The sequence below is a fragment of the Bos indicus genome, chromosome 22 (assembly GCF_029378745.1).
Source record: "Bos indicus isolate NIAB-ARS_2022 breed Sahiwal x Tharparkar chromosome 22, NIAB-ARS_B.indTharparkar_mat_pri_1.0, whole genome shotgun sequence".
Classification (NCBI taxonomy): Eukaryota; Metazoa; Chordata; class Mammalia; order Artiodactyla; family Bovidae; genus Bos; species Bos indicus.
The window spans coordinates 23,937,131-23,956,260 of NC_091781.1; the positions used below are offsets into that span (position 1 = coordinate 23,937,131).

Consider the following 19,130-nt stretch of genomic DNA (forward strand, 5'->3'; position numbering starts at 1 on the left):
AGATAAGCGACACTTTTATCACTGTTTATCCTCGTGTGTGTGCCGGATTTCAGGTTCATTCATGTTATAGCATGTATCAGAAGTACACTCCTTTTACAACTTAATAATATGTTATTATATGTATAGGTATCACTTTGTTTAGCTATTCTCAATAATGCTGCTATCATCAAGGGTACAAAAGTACATGAGTCCCTTCTTTTAATTTAAAATTTGATTCATTTTAACTCTTTTAAACACATTATCTGACAGCTGCAAAGTTGCTATGGAATAAGGTAATCTAATGTTCATTTTTGTCATATGACCCTACGTGACTCCTTGTTCCATAGGGATAGAAAATATTTCACAAATAAGAACATTGCCACCTGGGGCTTTGAAGTTATTTTTCAAAGCATATACAATAAATAAGTTCATGTGTTGGTAATACTCTTTCTTCTCTCTATGGTCACCCCAAAATACCTGGTTCTTATCAACAGGTCATGAGTAAATAATACTGTTTCAAATGGTCAAATTATGTGCCTTTATTTCATAAGCCACATCTCCCTCTTATAATACAAAGAGTCAAGTGACAGAGCAGAGTAAGATGTAATATTCTGAACTTTGTGATCACACATGCTCTTCTTAACTTTGTCCTGTATTAACTATGTAGTTCCATGAATAGGAACCTAAAATATTAGGCTGTACAGAAACATAACCTCAGAGGAAATCTAGCTGTGAAAGGATAAAAATAGAAGGAAAATGATCTTAAAGTTGATACAAATAAAATTAGTAACAAAATAACTGTACCCAAAACACAGATTGCTAAATATTATAATAACAACTGCATATCAAAAAGTGAAAATTTGTAAGCCATATTTTAAGAGTGAAGCTCTTCTCATTTAAACAACAGCAGAACTCTACATTTTAAAGATGTTTACCAAGTCTTGGTCACTCTGGAAGTATTAATTTACTGAACTCTCATGGCAGTTCTGTGGGAACAAAGTATTAGCATTTTCATTTAAAGCTAAGGAAACTAAGAGTTCAAGTAACTCTCATGGGGGCACATGGCTAATAAACGGTAGAGGCAAACTTTGAGCCAGTATCTTTGTGACTCCTGAGAGGAAGCTTTTTATGACTGTGTTATCTAGAATCAGCCCAAACCACATTTCACAACTGGGACAATGCTTCAAACAAATATGTGTTTATGAGGGAGATAAGAATTAATGTGCCTTGTGAATTAAAATGGGTCCCCTCAGAGACATAAAGAGGGAGTCTGCCTAGCTTGTGTTGGACAGAGCCCGAATTATCTGGTGTTTCTCCATTCTGAAAATTTAGCAACCCAACATGGCTCCACGTGGATTCATCTGACATTTCCTTCAGACCTCTCCCCTGAGAGCCCAATACTGGCTGTTCTACTGAAATATAAATATTTTATGAGTGAATGATACCTAGAATGGTCCAAAGAGAATTTCACTGTTGCTATTATAATTATTCCTAATTATAACTGTTGTTCCCTTTGGAGCAAGTAAAATCAGGGAGCACTTATGCAATCTGCTTAGAGAAAAAGACTGATAGTAATCTATAGTGGATTTATCAACGAAATGTAGACTCCTGTGTTTCTTTTTCCTATGCACTGGCATTAATAATTTTAGAAGTCAGCAGTCTAAATGGTTTTAAGTTCATACTGACATTTGCTTCAGAATAATTTATGACATCCCAAAAGTGACACAAGCAACTTAGAACAGAAGTCTTTATTAATATGGTAAATTAAAATGGAATACTGACTGATGTCTTGTGTAAAATTGACGTGCCACTAACCTTAACTATACAAATAAAGTTATATTATGAAGGTCAATTATAAGAACATTCATCCACCTGGAATATATAGCAAGTGTATTAATACATTAACTCTATGCTAATGTGGAATATAGGTGTTTAAAGGGAAAGCAATTGAAACCAAATAATAAAACCCTGATTCAAAGAAAAATCATAAATTTAGACACACAAGTTGTATTAATTCAGGATCTCCTATCCCATATCATCACTGATGCTGTTTCCTATGATTGTGTTGAAGGGTTTTTATTAAGTAGCTAAGACCAAAGTATTTTTTGTCTATAACACATTAACATATCTCAAGGACACCAACAAAGAGCAGAACATTTTTTAGTTTGAAGGGTCACCAGAGATAATTTTTTTTAATTTTATTTTATTTTTAAACTTTACAAATTGTATTAGTTTTGCCAAATATCAAAATGAATCTGCCACAGGTATACATGTGTTCCCCATCCTGAACCCTCCTCCCTCCTCCCTCCCCATACCATCCCTCTGGGTCCTCCCAGTGCACTAGTCCCAAGCATCCAGTATCGTGCATCGAACCTGGACTGGCGACTCGTTTCATACATGATATTATACATGTTTCAATGACATTCCCCCAAATCTTCCCACCCTCTCCCTCTCCGACAGAGTCCATAAGACTGTTCTATACATCAGTGTCTCTTTTGCTGTCTCGTACATAGGGTTATTGTTACCATCTTTCTAAATTCCATATATATGCGTTAGTATACTGTATTGGTGTTTTTCTTTCTGGCTTACTTTGTACAATAGGCTCCCATTTCATCCATCTCATTAGAACTGATTCAAATGTATTCTTTTTAATGGCTGAGTAATACTCCATTGTGTATACGTACCACAGCTTTCTTATCCATTCATCTGCTGATGGACATCTAGGTTGCTTCCATGTCCTGGCTATTATAAACAGTGCTGCGATGAATATTAGGGTACACATGTCTCTTTCCCTTCTGGTTTCCTCAGTGTGTATGCCCAGCAGTGGGATTGCTGGATCATAAGGCAGTTCTATTTCCAGTTTTTTAAGGAATCTCCACACTGTTCTCCATAACGGCTGTACTAGTTTGCATTCCCACGAACAGTGTAAGAGGGTTCCCTTTTCTCCACACCCTCTCCAGCATTTATTGCTTGTAGACTTTTGGATCACAGCCATTCTGACTGGTGTGAAATGGTACCTCATAGTGGTTTTGATTTGCATTTCTCTGATAATGAGTGATGTTGAGCATCTTTTCATGTGTTTGTTAGCCATCTATATGTCTTCTTTGGAGAAATGTCTAGTTCTTTGGCCCATTTTTTGATTGGGTCATTTATTTTTCTGGAGTTGAGCTATAGGAGTTGCTTGTATATTTTTGAGATTAGTTGTTTGTCCATTGCTTCATTTGCTATTATTTTCTCCCATTCTAAAGGCTGCCTTTTCACCTTGCTAATAGTTTCCTTTGATGTGCAGAAGCTTTTAAGGTTAATTAGGTCCCATTTGTTTATTTTTGCTTTTATTTCCAATATTCTTGGAGGTGGGTCATAGAGGATCCTGCTGTGATGTATGTCAGAGAGTGTTTTGCCTATGTTCTCCTCTAGGAGTTTTATAGTTTCTGGTCTTACATTTAGATCTTTAATCCATTTTGAGTTTATTTTTGTGTATGGTGTTAGAAAGTGGTCTAGTTTCATTCTTTTACAAGTGGTTGACCAGATTTCCCAGCACCACTTGTTAAAGAGATTGTCTTTTCTCTGTATATTCTTGCCTCCTTTGTCAAAGATAAGGTGTCCATATGTGTGTGGATTTATCTCTGGGCTTTCTATTTTGTTCCATTGATCAATATTTCTGTCTTTGTGCCAGTACCATACTGTCTTGATAACTGTGGCTTTGTAGTAGAGCCTGAAGTCAGGTAGGTTGATTCCTCCAGTTCCATTCTTCTTTCTCAAGGTAGCTTTGGCTATTCGAGGTTTTTTGTGTTTCCATACAAATTGTGAAATTGTTTGTTCTAGCTCTGTGAAGAATACCGTTGGTAGCTTGATAGGGATTGCACTGAATCTATAAATTGCTTTGGGTAGTATACTCATTTTCACTATATTGATTCTTCCAATCCATGAACATGGTATATTTCTCCATCTATTAGTGTCCTCTTTGATTTCTTTCACCAGTGTTTTATAGTTTTCTATGTATAGGTCTTTAGTTTCTCTAGGTGGATATATTCCTAAGTATTTTATTCTTTCCGTTGCAATGGTGAATGGAATTGTTTCCTTAATTTCTCTTTCTGTTTTCTCATTATTAGTGTATAGGAATGCAAGGGATTTCTGTGTGTTGATTTTATATCCTGCAACTTTACTATAATCATTGATTAGTTCTAGTAATTTTCTGGTGGAGTCTTTAGGGTTTTCTATGTAGAGGATCATGTCATCTGCAAATAGCGAGAGTTTTACTTCTTCTTTTCCCCCACCTTCTCATTCTCTACATGAGGAAACAAAGATCTAGAAATGCTAAAGCACAGACAGGAAGAGGGCCTCAGCCTATCTCTCACTCCAGAATTATATTCCCTACAATGTGCTTGATTTTCATTCCAGCTTTTTGTTTGCTAAGGTACTCTCTCTCCTTTTGTTCTCTAACTCTAACAGATTGTCTAAGACCAACTCTTAAAATAAGTAAAACAGAGGTAATAATTCCTAATAAATAGATGTATTATGATGGACGAACCCAATGGTCTTGAAATTGTACTTGAAAAGTGTAAAAATTTATGATTTTTATATTCTAATGGCTTGACTATATTGGTTTATTGCACATATAAATGTATATTTATCATAAATGTCACTCACTGAAGAAGTTGAACTCTTTTGAAAAGTCTACTCTCTTTTTGGCAACCCACTCCAGTATTCTTGCCTGGAGAATCCCATGGACAGAGGAGCCTGGCAGGCCATGGTCCATGGGGTCGCAAAGAGTCGGACACAACTGAAGCGACTAAGCATGCACGCACCCACTGTCTCTTAAGAAGTCAAAAATAATACAGGCTTTCAGATCAGGAAATAGTGGTTTCTAGGTGAGCTGCACTCAACTTACTGCCTATCATTTTTGAATATCTCTAGATAGTCTAGATGTCTAAAATTGTAACAGTAATATTTCTCTTACATGGTAGCTGTGAATAATGAATAATAAATATAAAATACAGGACAGTGCTTGGAGCCCACTATACATTTGATAATTATTGAGAAATATTAATTTTCTTTCCTCTTCCTTTTGAATCCTTCCTTCTTTCCTTTGAATATGTATAAATTGCAAAGGTTTAAATAGTACTAACACATGGGCACAAATTTAGACTTACAAAATTATGTTATTACAGTAGAGAACTACTTAGTAAGCTTCCCTATAACATAATACAATGATACACAGCAGAAAATAAATCTGCCCACACACCCCTAAGCATTCTCAATTAAAATAGGGTACTTATAGCTCTTACATTTCGAGGAGAGGAATATACAAAAATCTGGATTTAGCTTAGAAATGTTTAATGGAGAATAATACAGTCACCCTATTCAAGAGAGAAGAATGCTGCGGCATTAAAAGACACTTTGCTATATCCCAGAGATTCTGACAATTCCTGACAGAGGCAAGACCAAGCTCTTCTGGTATAAGCTTCCTTTCTGATAAGAAGAGTTCTAGTAATGTCTATTTCCAGCACATTAGATCCTTTAGCATATACAATATAGGAAAGGTTGTATGTTCACATGATGACATACTAGTATATTCAAGCTACCGCGTTTAACATATCAGATCACACTAAGATTGATATTCAACATAATTGTAAGCTACATCAAGAGAAAACACAAAACAACAGGAAAACAAAGCCAAAAGATGAAGTGTTCTGAACTGAGTGCTAGAGGACATACCAGAGACATTTTTACTGTTAATACTAAAGTACGGGAACACTTTGAAACAATATTACTCCTTTCAGAAGAAAAGAATCGCTAGCTTAGTGGGCCACAGACTCTGAGTGCTAGCATGTCAGTCCTTTTAAAGAAATTACCAGCACTCTGCTTTTGGTTTACTGTCTCCCACCTTGCATTTTACCAACTGTATCGAAGCATGGAGTCTAACAGCTCCAATTTTTTTCACAGCAGCTGTGCTGTGTGAGAAAAATTGACAGATTAACTAGAAGAAAGCCTCCAAAGTCACTAGAAACTATAGCTGCCCATTGGAACAGAATCATAGACTGAAGAATACAGGGAAAGGAATGCCTCAGTGATCCAATGCACTAGCCCCAGTGGGTATGAGACTGTTACTCAGGATTTGAGTATGAGTAGGAGAGGCTCCATCCAGGAATGAAAACCTGGACAATCATGACCAACAAACAACCTGGCTAAGGAAGGAAAGTTATGACCAACCTAGATAGCATATTCAAAAGCAGAGACCTTACTTTGCCAACAAAGGTCCGTCTAGTCAAGGCTATGGTTTTTCCTGTGGTCATGTATGGATGTGAGAGTTGGACTGTGAAGAAGGCTGAGCACCGAAGAATTGATGCTTTTGAACTGTGGTGTTGGAGAAGACTCTTGAGAGTCCCTTGGACTGCAAGGAGATCCAACCAGTCCATTCTGAAGGAGATCAGCCCTGGGATTTCTTTGGAAGGAATTATGCTAAAGCTGAAACTCCAGTACTTTGGCCACCTTGTGCGAGGAGTTGACTCATTGGAAAAGATTCTGATGCTGAGAGGGATTGGGGGCAGGAGGAGAAGGGGATGACAGAGGATGAGATGGCTGGATGGCATCACTGATTCGATGGATGTGAGTCTGGGTGAACTCTGGGAGTTGGTGATGGACAGGGAGGCCTGGCGTGCTGGGATTCATGGGGTTGCAAAGAGTAGAACACGACTGAGCGACTGAACTGAACTGAAGGATAAATATTTGGATTGGAAAAGTAGCTACTGATTTTTCTGGGTATTTCAGTTATCATTTTCATGAGTCTTTTAGTTGCCAGCTTCTTCTAAAAAATACACAACAGTAAACATACCTGCCCCTTACATAAATTAATGAGGTCAAGCTAAAAGAGACAGCAACTGGTTCACAAACAAGCATCACTCTTAACTGAGTTTAGAAATACACACTTGTCCTTTTATGATAATCTGTCAGGTCTAGATTCAGGAGGAAGCTCTACACCTCACATTTGTACAGAAAATATATAGTGTGTTTGAGAAATATTTGTTATGTGGTCCATACAACCATGCTAAATAAATAGGGAGGACTAGTATTATGACACCTATTTTAGAGATAAATGACTTAGAGGTCTGACAGCTTAAATGCAGTGACTAACAGCACAGGAGGTTAGGAAAGGGATGGTGTGCCTGTTTGTGGGGAATGAGATGAAGGCATGAGGAGGAGGAAAGAAGTCCTGAAAGAGAAGTTTGAGGAAGATATATATTGGCTCAACCTCAATGTAATTCACATGTTTTCTTTTCCTTTTTTGAGTTACTTATTTTAAAAGTTTGCAACGATATACCTTTAAAAGACAACTATGGATTTACAGGGCTTCCCAGGTAGCGCTAGTGGTAAAGAACTGCCTGCCAATGCAGGAGACAGAAGAAATGTGGGTTCAAGTCCTGGTTTGGGAAGATCCCCAGGAGAAGTAAACAGCAACCCACTGCAGTATTCTTGCCTGGAGGATCCTATGGACGGAAGAGCCTGGTGGGCTATCGTCTGGGGTCGCAAAGAGTCAGACACAACTGAAGCGACTTAGCATGCACCCACATTTTACATGGAGAACCATGAGTATTATATCACATAGACTTCAGGATCTACCAGAATGGATTTCCTCCTGACTTACTGAGATGCAGAATTTCCCATGGATCTTTATAACAAACCAGCTGATAACTAAGAGGTTCATATCATCCAGAATAGCTAGGTTAGAGCATAATATGATCAAAATCGATGTCTTAAAGCAACTCATTTCTGGTCTCATGATTGTTGACAATGCTTGTTCACAACAATTCTTCAGGGGGATGAAAAGCAGTACCAATAAACACTTCTAAATTCTCCACAACAGCAAGAAGGAAAACAAACTAGGGACTAGCTTTTAAATCTTTCATTCAATTGTGATTCATATCCTTTGTATTCATATTCCATTGGTCACAGCAACTCATTTGGCCTCAGTTTGGGGAGAAGTAAAATCCTACCATTTGCCCAGAAAGAGACTGAGAACAAGAATATTGCATACAATTAATTCTTCAGCTTAAAATTTTTTCCCCTCATTTCATGAAAACCCTCACAGTTTTCATATACCTAAATCAATATTTATTAAGTACTTACATTTTAAGAGAAACACATCCATGATCAAGAGTCCTGTAAATTTCGTACCACTGAAAAATACCTAAGGATTACCTGAGAAGTTCTGTTATCTTAAATGAAGAAAAAGTTTTTAAGAAAGAAATGCAATTGCTTGGAACACATTTTTCTATTCAATACTTTCCATATGAGCAATTTCCCCAGTAATTCTCTAATCACACAGCTTTCCAAAGTCTTATAAATGTGCACCAGCCTTTCTCTGACATAAGACGCTGTACAGATGGCAAATGAAATGCACACTCCTCACTCCTGTGAGCACGCCAGACCACTGAAGAAAACTTATTGAAATGCTATTCCTGCTGAGTGTCCAGGAAGAGCATCAGTCATTTGTTCTCACAGGTGCACAGCTGCACTTTCTGTCAAGTCTGATTCGCGTAACACTTGATACACTACCTTTACCACAGATGATAAAAAGTAGATTAGCAAAAAGTCATTAAAAGCATCAATAGAAAACCCAACACTGTCTGTGTCAGTGACCAGCCTCTTTCTGCTTCTTGTCAAATATGTTTCTGTTTGATATATTTCTTCAATGGTTCCAAAAAAATAATGAAGCAAATTATCAATATAAAATTACAAATCAAAATAGTATTCTCAGGTTGAGAGAAAGACAAAGCAAGAGTATTTCAAATAAAGGGTGGGGGAATCAATCACCAACTCCATCCACAGTTCTTTGCTTTCTGAAGAGACTATGACTTATTCCTGTTGCCACTGCTAGGCAGGACAGCTTGAATCAGGAATGGAGAAACAGCCTTCAATTAAAAATTCATTGAAATTTGTCAGCTCCAATAAGACATTAATGCCATTTCAAGGGGGAATAGTAGGTGTGTTTTTGATTCAGCCTGCTTGTTTATGATATTTTCATTCTACACTACATTCTTTAGCTGTTATTTTTCATTTGCTAACAAGGGAGAAAAGAAGTGCAAAATACAGGAGGATAAAGTCAAGGGAGATTTTTTGTTTATAAATCAAACATGAAAATTTCAAAACACATCCACTGCTTTGAAAGAAAGGTTGAATAGCTATCATTTGAGAGTTAGCCAGATTTGTGCACTTGCGGTAAAAATGTTTTATAGTATTTCAGTGGCAATCCTTTTATTTCTATAGGATAATAGAAAACAAGTGGGAGCAGAGACAGCAAGTTGTAGATGGTGCCAGGTTAAAAGGTTTCATATCCATGGATATTTTCAGTTAAAATATCAAGGGACACCTAAAGACAGACACATAGATGCTTAATATGCAATTGGGGTATGAAAGAAACCATTTTTAAAGGGAACAAGTAGTAGTATACATATTAGTCGAAACATTATCTACAACTGTTAACATAAAACTAAAAGTAAGGATGTTGTATGATGATGCAGAATATGCTGGGGTGAAAAAGCAGGAATGCTCACTCTTATGCTATGAATGTCTCCAGTAGCTTCATAAGTCATAGAGGACATTACTTTTATGAATAGTGAATGACAGACGTTCTGCACTGTTCACCCTAGTACATGCTGCACTGATGGCAAAAATGTCTTTGTAGAACTTTCTTCATGTAGAAGTTCCATAGTTTCATAGTGCCACTCACAGTCAAGTAACATTAGCTTGTAAAAATGGGATTCTTACAATCATCTAGGCTAAACTTTTCACTTTATATAAGAGAAACTCAAATCTTTAAGAGTAAGAAACTTGAAAAGCACCTAGAAAGTTAGTTGAAGACAGACGAAAGCCAAGTCAATTGACTGTTGTTCCAACACTCACACTTGACCCTTTTATCACAAGTCTCCATTAAGAGAACATGTATTTCCCATTGATGCGTTTGCTTCCCAAACATGTAGAAACTCTTGGAGTGTACGATACATTTTTCACATACTCCATCTGGCAAATGGAATAAGCGAGGATAAAAAGAGTTAAGAAAAGAACATACATAGCATAGTATAAAGTGTTTAAGTTAGTTTTTACTATTATTGTTTCTTACTATTTTACAGGTAGGCAGGATTTACTTAAACATGTGTAGGCAAAATATAAAAGTAATCATGCCAGACTTGAGCTAGTCCTGAGACCTTCCAGATATGGAAAACACAGGTGGCAAATGGTTTCTCTTTCACTCTGTTTGTCCAGTATAGTTTGGTTGGTTCACAACAATGACTTTAATATCTAGTTTCCAAAACATTAAAGTTGAGTAAAATTTTTTTTTTAAATCCCAATTCCAATTTCTTTTTATAGACTAAAAATACCTGCTACTACAAGAACCCCATCCTGTAGTGGCACTCACTATCTAAACCAAGTAGGGTATTCTGTTAAGCTCCTACCAGGGGAAGGCTTGGACTGAAGGGCCGACAACTGGAAATGGAGAAATAAGTAATCAGACACACACACACACACACACACAAAGAGATGTGATACACAGAGAACAAATAATAAAAAGGAAGATATAAATTCTACCTTATCCATAATACCATTAAATGTAAAGAGATGAAAAGGGAGAGATTTACAGGATAGATTGAAAAGAAGACCCATGTTCCAACTTCATGCTATGCACAAAGGAAACACTGTGGATTCAAATGAACAATAGGTTGAAAGTGAAAGATGAAAAATGATATTCCCAACAAACAGTATTCAAAAGTGAGCTTGACTGCCATTACTAATGACAGGTTGCACTACTTCAAGCCAAAAACACCAGCAATAGAGTGGAACATTTTATAATGAAAACATGGCCACTCTACTAGGAAAATATAATAACTAATAAAAATATATGCACTTAAAAAGAGACCCAAAGTACATAAGGGAAAGAGAGATGAAAGCATAATAATTCAACAATAATAATAGAAGAAATATTAAAATCGGTAACCTAACCTTCCATCCTAAGACACTGGAAGCAGAAGAGAAAAAGAAACGTGAAACCTCGCAGAATGGAAGGAATAATGAGAACTGGAGAGAAAAGAGAGAAGAGAAAAACAACAGAGAAAAATCAGTGAAACTAAAAGTTGGTTCTTCAGTAATAAAATTGAGAGAGCTTCAGCTAGATTAAGAAAAAGCTGGAGAAGATTAAAAATCTAGAACAATCAAGAAAAAAATGGAGAAGATTCAAATTCCTAAAATTAAGAATAGAACAGGGGTGACTACAACCTAACTCCCATATATTTTTAGGTGACTCTAAGGGAATGCTGGAGAAGGCAATGACACCCCACTCCAGTACTCTTGCCTGGAAAATCCCATGGACAGAAGAGCCTGGTAGGCTGCAGTCCATGGGGTCCCTAGGAGTCGGACACAACTGAAGCGACTTAACAGCAGCAGCAGCAAGGGAATGCTACAAATCTTTGTACGCCAACAAATTAGGTAACCTAATAAAATGGACAAATTACCATAAAAGCATAAAACTACTAAAACTGCATCAAGAAAAACAGAAAAAATCTGAATATAACCATGAAAGCAATTGAATTAGTAATACATTCCTACATAGAAGTCCAAGAACAGAAGGGTACACTAGTGAATGCTACCCAATGTTTAATGTAATTCTCTAAAAGAAATAAAAAAGGAGGAAGTGCTTCCAACTTATTCTGTCAGACCAGTATTACCCTGATTCCAAAACTAGTCAAGGATATCTCAAGAAAATTACAGATTAATATCCTTTATGACGACTGACTTAAAAACACTTCAACAAAATAGTTAAAAACCAAATCCAGAAAGATTTTAATTTAAGGAATGCAAGGTTTGTGCAGTATATCAAAAGGAATCAGTTTAATATTTCACATTAGTGTATTAAAGGACAAAAGCCACAAGATTATTTTATAGATGTACAAAACACATTTGACACAATGCAACACCTTCCATTATAAAAACATTCCAGAAACAAGGAAAAGAAAGGGATTTACTCAATCTGTTAAAAGTCATCTATAAAAATCACACAAGAAATGTCATGCTTATTAGTGAAGGGGTGAAAGCCTTCCTTATAAGGTCATAAACAAGATAATGATGTCTGCTCTTGCTACTTCTATTCAACACTGTATTGGAGATTCTAGACAGGACAATTAGGCAAGAAAATGAAACACAATTCTTCCAAACTGGAAAAGAAGTAGCACAATTATTTCAATTTGCAGATGACATGATCTTCTATACAGAAAATCCAGTGAAATTCATTAAAAAATCTGTAAGATCTAACAAAATATCCAAGATAAATAAAAATGTGTCCACACAAAAACTGTATACAAATGATCATAGGTGCATTTTTTATAAAGGTAAAATATTCAAACAATTTCCATGTCCATCATAATGATGAATAAATAAACAAACTGTTGTATACCATGTAATGCAGGATTATTCATCCATTAAGAGAAATGAAGCACAGATCTTGCTACAACATAGATAAAAATGCAGCATTGTGATAATTGAAAAATGGGACTCAAAAGTCTATGTATTTTATACTACGTATGTATAATGTCTAGAATAAGCAATTTACAGAAGCAGGGTACTGATTAGTGATTTCCAGAGACTGAGAGGCCAATGTGGATTGGGTACTTAAAGGACTGTAAATTTCTCTCAATTTTGAAAATATTTTAGAACTGAATGATGGTAATGACTGCAAAACTCAGAATTGTTTAAAAAAAAATATTGAGTTGCAAAACATTTAGTATTCTTAAGAACTGGGGATTTGCGGCATTATCTGATACATTATTTGTTTAGTCAGATAACACAATATGATAAAGCCAAATTTTTACTTTCAATATTTTCCTAATTATCAAGGCCAATAACGTTTCATCTAAATTACATTGTGAATTCAACTGGGAAGATGGAAGTATCTTTCTCGTAAGTGACATAACATCCCTTCCTTCCCTTACGTCCATCTTTAATCATAATCAGTGTCAAGGAACGTGTAAAAATCAAAAAGCTACTAACAGAACCTGGCTCTAAACATGTTTCACTGCACCTGAACAATGTAGATTAATAATCACATTAATATTTTCTAATGAGGTATTTATAATATACAATTATTTTTTCTTTAAATATACTAATTCACTTTAGCAACAGGTAAAACTGAGCATCGTAACTAAGCTACATAATGATCACATAAGCCATAAACTAATGAATCTAATTTGGTGTGAATAATGAAATGAACAGGCCTATAAATCTAAACTAGTAAAGAACATATTTTATCAGATATATTTTCTAAATTACATAGTAGCTCCCAACATCTCATTAGAGATAAACGAACAGAGCATATCACCAAATGATGCATTCCTGATACTACTATCTTTAACATCTCATCAAAAGATAAACGGATTGAATATCATTGGCATCTCACCTATTAATATGTTATCTAGCTTTATAGAAAATTTGAATAACACTCAGCTAAACGTGCCATCATCTAATTTATTTTTGAAGAGGAAAAGTCCAAAGGTAATACTTAATTTTAAACAAAATATAACTTTTACACAGAACTCCAAGTATCCAACGTAGTCTGAAAATTCTAGTAGTGTGACTCTTGAGCTAAGGACCCTTAGCTCTGAAGGGAGTTGAGAGAGCACACAGAAGTTCCTGTGCTCCTTCTTGTCCACACTCACTTGTTGTATTCACTTCTCTGAGGATTGTTGTTGATCACAATCTGGGCTTCCCTGGTGGGTCAGCGGTAAAGAATCCACCTGCAATGCAGAAGTCACAGGAAATGTAGGTTTGATTCCTGAGTCAGGAAGTTGCCCTGAAAGAGCACATGGCAACAGGCTCCCGTATTCTTGCCTGGAGAATCCTACCGACAGAAGAGCCTGGTGGGCTACAGTCCATAAGGTCACAAAGAGTCGGACACGACTGAAGTGAATGGGCATGGATTGCAGCCTGCCTGGCTCCTCTGTTCATGAGATTTCCCAGGCAAGAATACTGGCATGGGTTGTCATTTTATTCTCCAGGGTTCTTCGTGACCCAGGGATGGAACCCATGGTCTCCTCCATTGCAGGCAGATTCTTTACCCCTAAGCCAAGTGGAAAGCCCCTAAGCTAAATCAGAGATGCCTTTCAGACTCTAAAACTTAAAGTTCAGAGCTGTCCTCCACGGTGGTGCTGAAAGTGTGTGCCGAGCTGTCTAAACATTAGATATAAAAACCTGTGGTTTTAAGAGTCAATCCTTAAATAATAGAGTGGAAACAGAGATTAGTGGTTTAAATAGCATGGATTAACATCTATCAACTAATAAATGAGGAAATAAAATGAATATACATACAAAGAACTATTTTTTCAAGAAATAATGAAGTATTGATATATATTATTGTATAAGTGAACCTTGAAAATATTATGCTACATGAAAGAAGGGAATCTTGAAATTCCACATATTATCTGACTCCACTTCTGTGAAATGTCTAGAATCATAAAATCTATAGAGACATAAATTAGATTAGTGGTTGCCTAGAACAGTGGAGACAACAAATTAGGGGGAAATAGCAGTGATTACTAATGAGTACTAAGGTTTTTCTTTTTTTCTTTGAGAGGGGGACAAGGAAAAATTCTTTCAATATTTATTTGTTTGGCTGTGCCAGGTCTTGGCTGTGGTACACAGGATTTTCAATCTCCTTTAGTTGAGTCATATGAGATCTAGTTCCCTGACCTAGGATTGAACTTGGGCCCCCAGCATTGGGAGTGTGAAGTCTTAGCCTCTGGACCACCAGGGAAGTCATGGGACAAGAAAGCATCCTAAAACTGATTGTGGTAACAAATTAATATAATTATTGTCCATTGTAAATACACTAAACACCATTAAACTGCACAATTTAAATAGGTAAGATGTATGGTATGTAATATATCTCAATAAAGCTGTTATTTTTTTTTTAACAAGATCATGAGTTTATAACATGACTCTACTACTCAAGAGCTCTGGAATCATCAGAAAGTAACGTAACTTTTCTCACCTTCAGTATATTATCTGAAAGTAGAGATGGTAACAGTATCTATACTTTATAGTTTTGAAGACTGAATGATTTCTGTATATGTAAAGCATTTAGGATAATGTCTCATACAGTAAATATCACCTGTTACTATGGCTAACAAAAGCATTTTCTTCTAAGGTGTCTCCTGAAATATGATGGCTGCCATTGTGTATAACAGATGTGTCAACAAAAGGGCATCTCAGTGTTCAAAATTCCATTCACATGCTTATTCTTACATATTAATGGAGTATATACAGTCTGTTTGGCATAGTTAGGTGTAAATAAAACTCTAGATGAATAATAAGCTCATAGATAGGACCTCCCAATATTTCATTAGATGCCCCTTCTTACAGAACAAAGTAATTAATACCTCCTTAGCCTTGATAGTGGCAAGAAACAGTCTTCTTTGTCTTTCATGCACTTCTCATGATAAAAATGGGTGCAGTCAGACAAAGTCTAGATGGAAGTAAGTCAACTATGGTCTGGCTCTCAGATTTCCTGGTAGGAGAATCAATCTTAGAAAGTAGGATAGCATTTCAAAAATAATAGCTGTAATGACTTAAACTGCTGCTGCTGAGTCACTTCAGTCGTGTCCAACTCTCTGCGACCCCATAGACAGCAGCTCACCAAGATGCCCCATCCCTGGGATTCTCCAGGCAAGAACACTGGAGTGGGCTGCCATTTCCTTCTCCAATGCATGAAAGTGAAAAGTGAAAGTGAAGTCGCTTAGTCATGTCTGACCCTCAGCGACCCCATGGACTACAGCCTTCCAGGCTCCTCCATCCATGGGATTTTCCAGGCAAGAGTACTGGAGTGGGGTGCCATTGCCTTCTCCGTGACTCAAACTAGGGTACACCAATTAACTCAAACTAAGATTTCCCTATGATGTATTTTTATTAATTTATTTTTAAGTTGTATAATCAAATTACCTAAAGTTTTATGAAGTAAACAGTATGTTTATCCCAAAAGAATTCCTTTACATAGAAAAACAAATAGTAATGAGCTCAACTTCAATTTAGACAGAATAAAATATATATATATATTCACTAGGATAATTAGGAAAAGGCAATGGCAACCCACTCCAGTACTCTTGCCTGGAAAATCCCATGAGCGACTTCACTTTCACTTTTCACTTTCATGCATTGGAGAAGGAAATGGCAACCCACTCCAGTGTTCTTGCCTGGAGAATCCCAGGGACCGTGGAGCCTGGTGGGCTGCCGGCTATGGAGTCGCACAGAGTCGGACATGACTGAAGCGACTTAGCAGCAGCAGCAGAATTAACAAGTGCTCCATATACCTCTGATCATTTTCAAATTACAGTTTAATGTTATCAGTGATTTTTGTCTAGTAGATTGCTAATCTGTGGAAACTAGAAACTAAGTTTTCAATTTAGTTATTTTCATATGTCTTAGAGATTTTTTTTTTTTAAAGACAGGTCAAGCCAGCTTTAATCACAAGTATGACAGCTTAAGGGACAGTTCCAATACCAGTACTTACAGAAGTCAAAAGTGGATTCCAGTCTGAGTTCTGACATGAATGCTCTATTAGAAAATTGCATCTGACTCAGCCAAACTCAAGCTTCACACTGTGTTCAAACAACTCTATATTATTTGCTAAATGAGTTGCCTCCTTTTGCTGTGATTATAATTTCTGCTCAAGGTTCATAATCAAATTTCTTACAAATCAAAAGGAATAAAACATAAGGTAAAACTGTTGAAAACCAGCTATCAACAAAAAGGTCAAGGCCTCCAGCATGAAAAAGGAAAATAAAAGAAACCTTATTCTCTGGTCTAGAATCAGATTTGTTCTTGATATAGAGCAGAATCATTTATAACTACAAAAAATATTTTAACTAGTATTAAAGCATATTACAAGCTCTCTTAATTCAATTTTCTCTGGCATTTATTGTGTTTCATAAAATATCCTAATGTCACCCAGATTTATAAAAATGTATTTATAACTTAATAAATGGCTAAAATAGATTATTCATAATCAGATACAATGCAGGCCATAATAACCTAAATTGATACAAATATTTGTTTTCCTCCCCATCATAAAAGTAATTAGTGTTTGAAGACAAAGTTTTTCTTTTCATTCTATAGTAATGGATACTAAAAATGTACATCTGTATACACTTGATATTTCAACATTACTACTGTACAGTTAGCATTCAGCGTCAGAACATCTGGTGGATTTACGTATTTCAATTTGCAATGAATTGATGAATGGTCAAGGACATATCAAGGATGGCTTAGCCCAAATCCGGATTTGAGGAATAATACCAATAATATTTTGAAAATGATTATCCACTATGTTGTTACTTCCTGCAGGTGAATCAAGCTCTTATTTGAAAGCCACTAAACAGGCAAGACTTCATGGTATTTTCAGGTTTCTCTGATAAAATGTTTTATTAAAAAAAAAAGAAAAAGAGGGTTTACTGACTATCCTCTGATTCTCTCTAGGGTAAATGAAAACAGCCAACAGTAATAAATGAGAATATTAATTCCACCATTTGGGCTCAAAATAAACATTCACTTGTTGCTGCAATTTTTTTTTTCATTTTATTTTATTTTAACTTTACAATATTGTATTGGTTTTGCCATATATCAAAATGAATCTGCCACAAGTATACATGTGTTGCTGCAATTTTTAAGGCCCCAGACTTTAAGGAAGAAATTATTGCTTAAGATAAAAACTGCAATACTTCCCAAACAATTCTACTATTGTGAGAACCTTACACAAGCCAATCTGTCCTGCAGTTTCAGGTAGTGATCTTGTTACTGACGCCACAGTCTTGCATTTTCCAGAATGTCACAGAGTTGAAATAATACAGTCTGTAGCCTTCTCCGGAGAAGGCAACAGCACCCCACTCCAGTACTCTTGCCCAGAAAATCCCATGGATGGAGGAGCCTGGTGGGCTGCAGTCCATGGGGTCGTAAGAGTCGGACACGACTGAGCGACTTCACTTTCACTTTTCATTTTCATGCATTGGAGAAGGAAATGGCAATCCACTCCAGTGTTCTTGCCTGGAGAATCCCAGGGATGGGGGAGCCTGGTGGGTTGCTGTCTCTGGGGTCGCAGAGTCCGACACGACTGAAGTGACTTAGCAGCAGCAGCAGTAGCCTTCTCAGAATGGCTTCTTTCACACAGTAATATAAATTTAAGCTCTCTCATCTCTTTCACGGCTTGATGGCTCATTTCTTTTTAGTAGTGAATAATATTATTCCGTTGTTGGGACATACCACAATTATCTATTCACTTACTAAAGGACATCTTGGTTGCTTCCAAATTTTGTAATCATGAATAAAGTTGCTATAAAAATTTGTGTTCAGGTTTCTGTATGAACTTAAGTCCTCTGGGTAATTATGAAGCATGATTTCTGGGTTACTTGCTTTTGAAAATTGAATATAAAAGAATTTGAAATTAATTTTCCATTGAGTTTTACAAGAAAAAGGGTCAGATAGAAGTATAGAGAGACAGAGGGACAAGTTAAAGAAGACAAGGGGAGAGGGAAAGAGAACAAATTTTAAAATTCCCATTTGTTTCAAGGGCATTTTGAAACATACAGAATGTAATTAGGGAACTAATTTCTCAGAATGTAAGGTTAATGAGATAATTAGTTGAGTTGAGCAATACATGAGGTACTGAATGCTTAAAAAATTAATATACTTATTCTAACTGAGTAATTATAACAGGGACAAAAGCCAGGTTTGAAAATAAGCTGTTAAGTCCCAAGAAAAAGGTTGAGACTAGATTTTAATTCAACAAAATGAAGACAGCCCTATCAGAGCAACTTAAAATTATGTATTTATAACTATTTTTAAACATAAAATGGAATATATATTTTAAATAATTTATTACTAAACAAATTCTCTTCTAAGAGTTGGTTCAGTTCAGTTCAGTCGCTCAGTTGTGTCCAAATCTTTGCAACCCCATGGACTGCAGCACACCAGGCTTCCCTGTCCATCACCAGTTCCCAGAGCTTACTCAAACACATGTCTATCAAGTCAGTGATGCCATCCAACCATCTCATCCACTGTCATCCTCTTCTCCTGCCTTCAATCTTTCCTAGCATCAGGGTCTTTTCCAATGAGTCAGT

General features: G+C 36.3%; 1 protein-coding gene across 4 annotated transcripts in view; it reads right to left on the reverse strand.

Moving 5' to 3' along the window:
- Positions 1 to 19,130, reverse strand: part of CNTN4 (contactin 4) — a 1,025,129-nt gene that overhangs the window by 795,229 nt on the left and 210,770 nt on the right. Inside the window, exon 3 of one of the 4 annotated variants that reach the window (XM_070776306.1) lies at positions 13,683 to 13,760. The exons of the other annotated variants lie outside the window; for them this stretch is intronic. The gene's annotated coding sequence lies outside the window, so the exon portion shown is untranslated. The remainder of the gene's footprint in view (positions 1 to 13,682; positions 13,761 to 19,130) is intronic. 4 annotated transcript variants of the gene reach the window in all.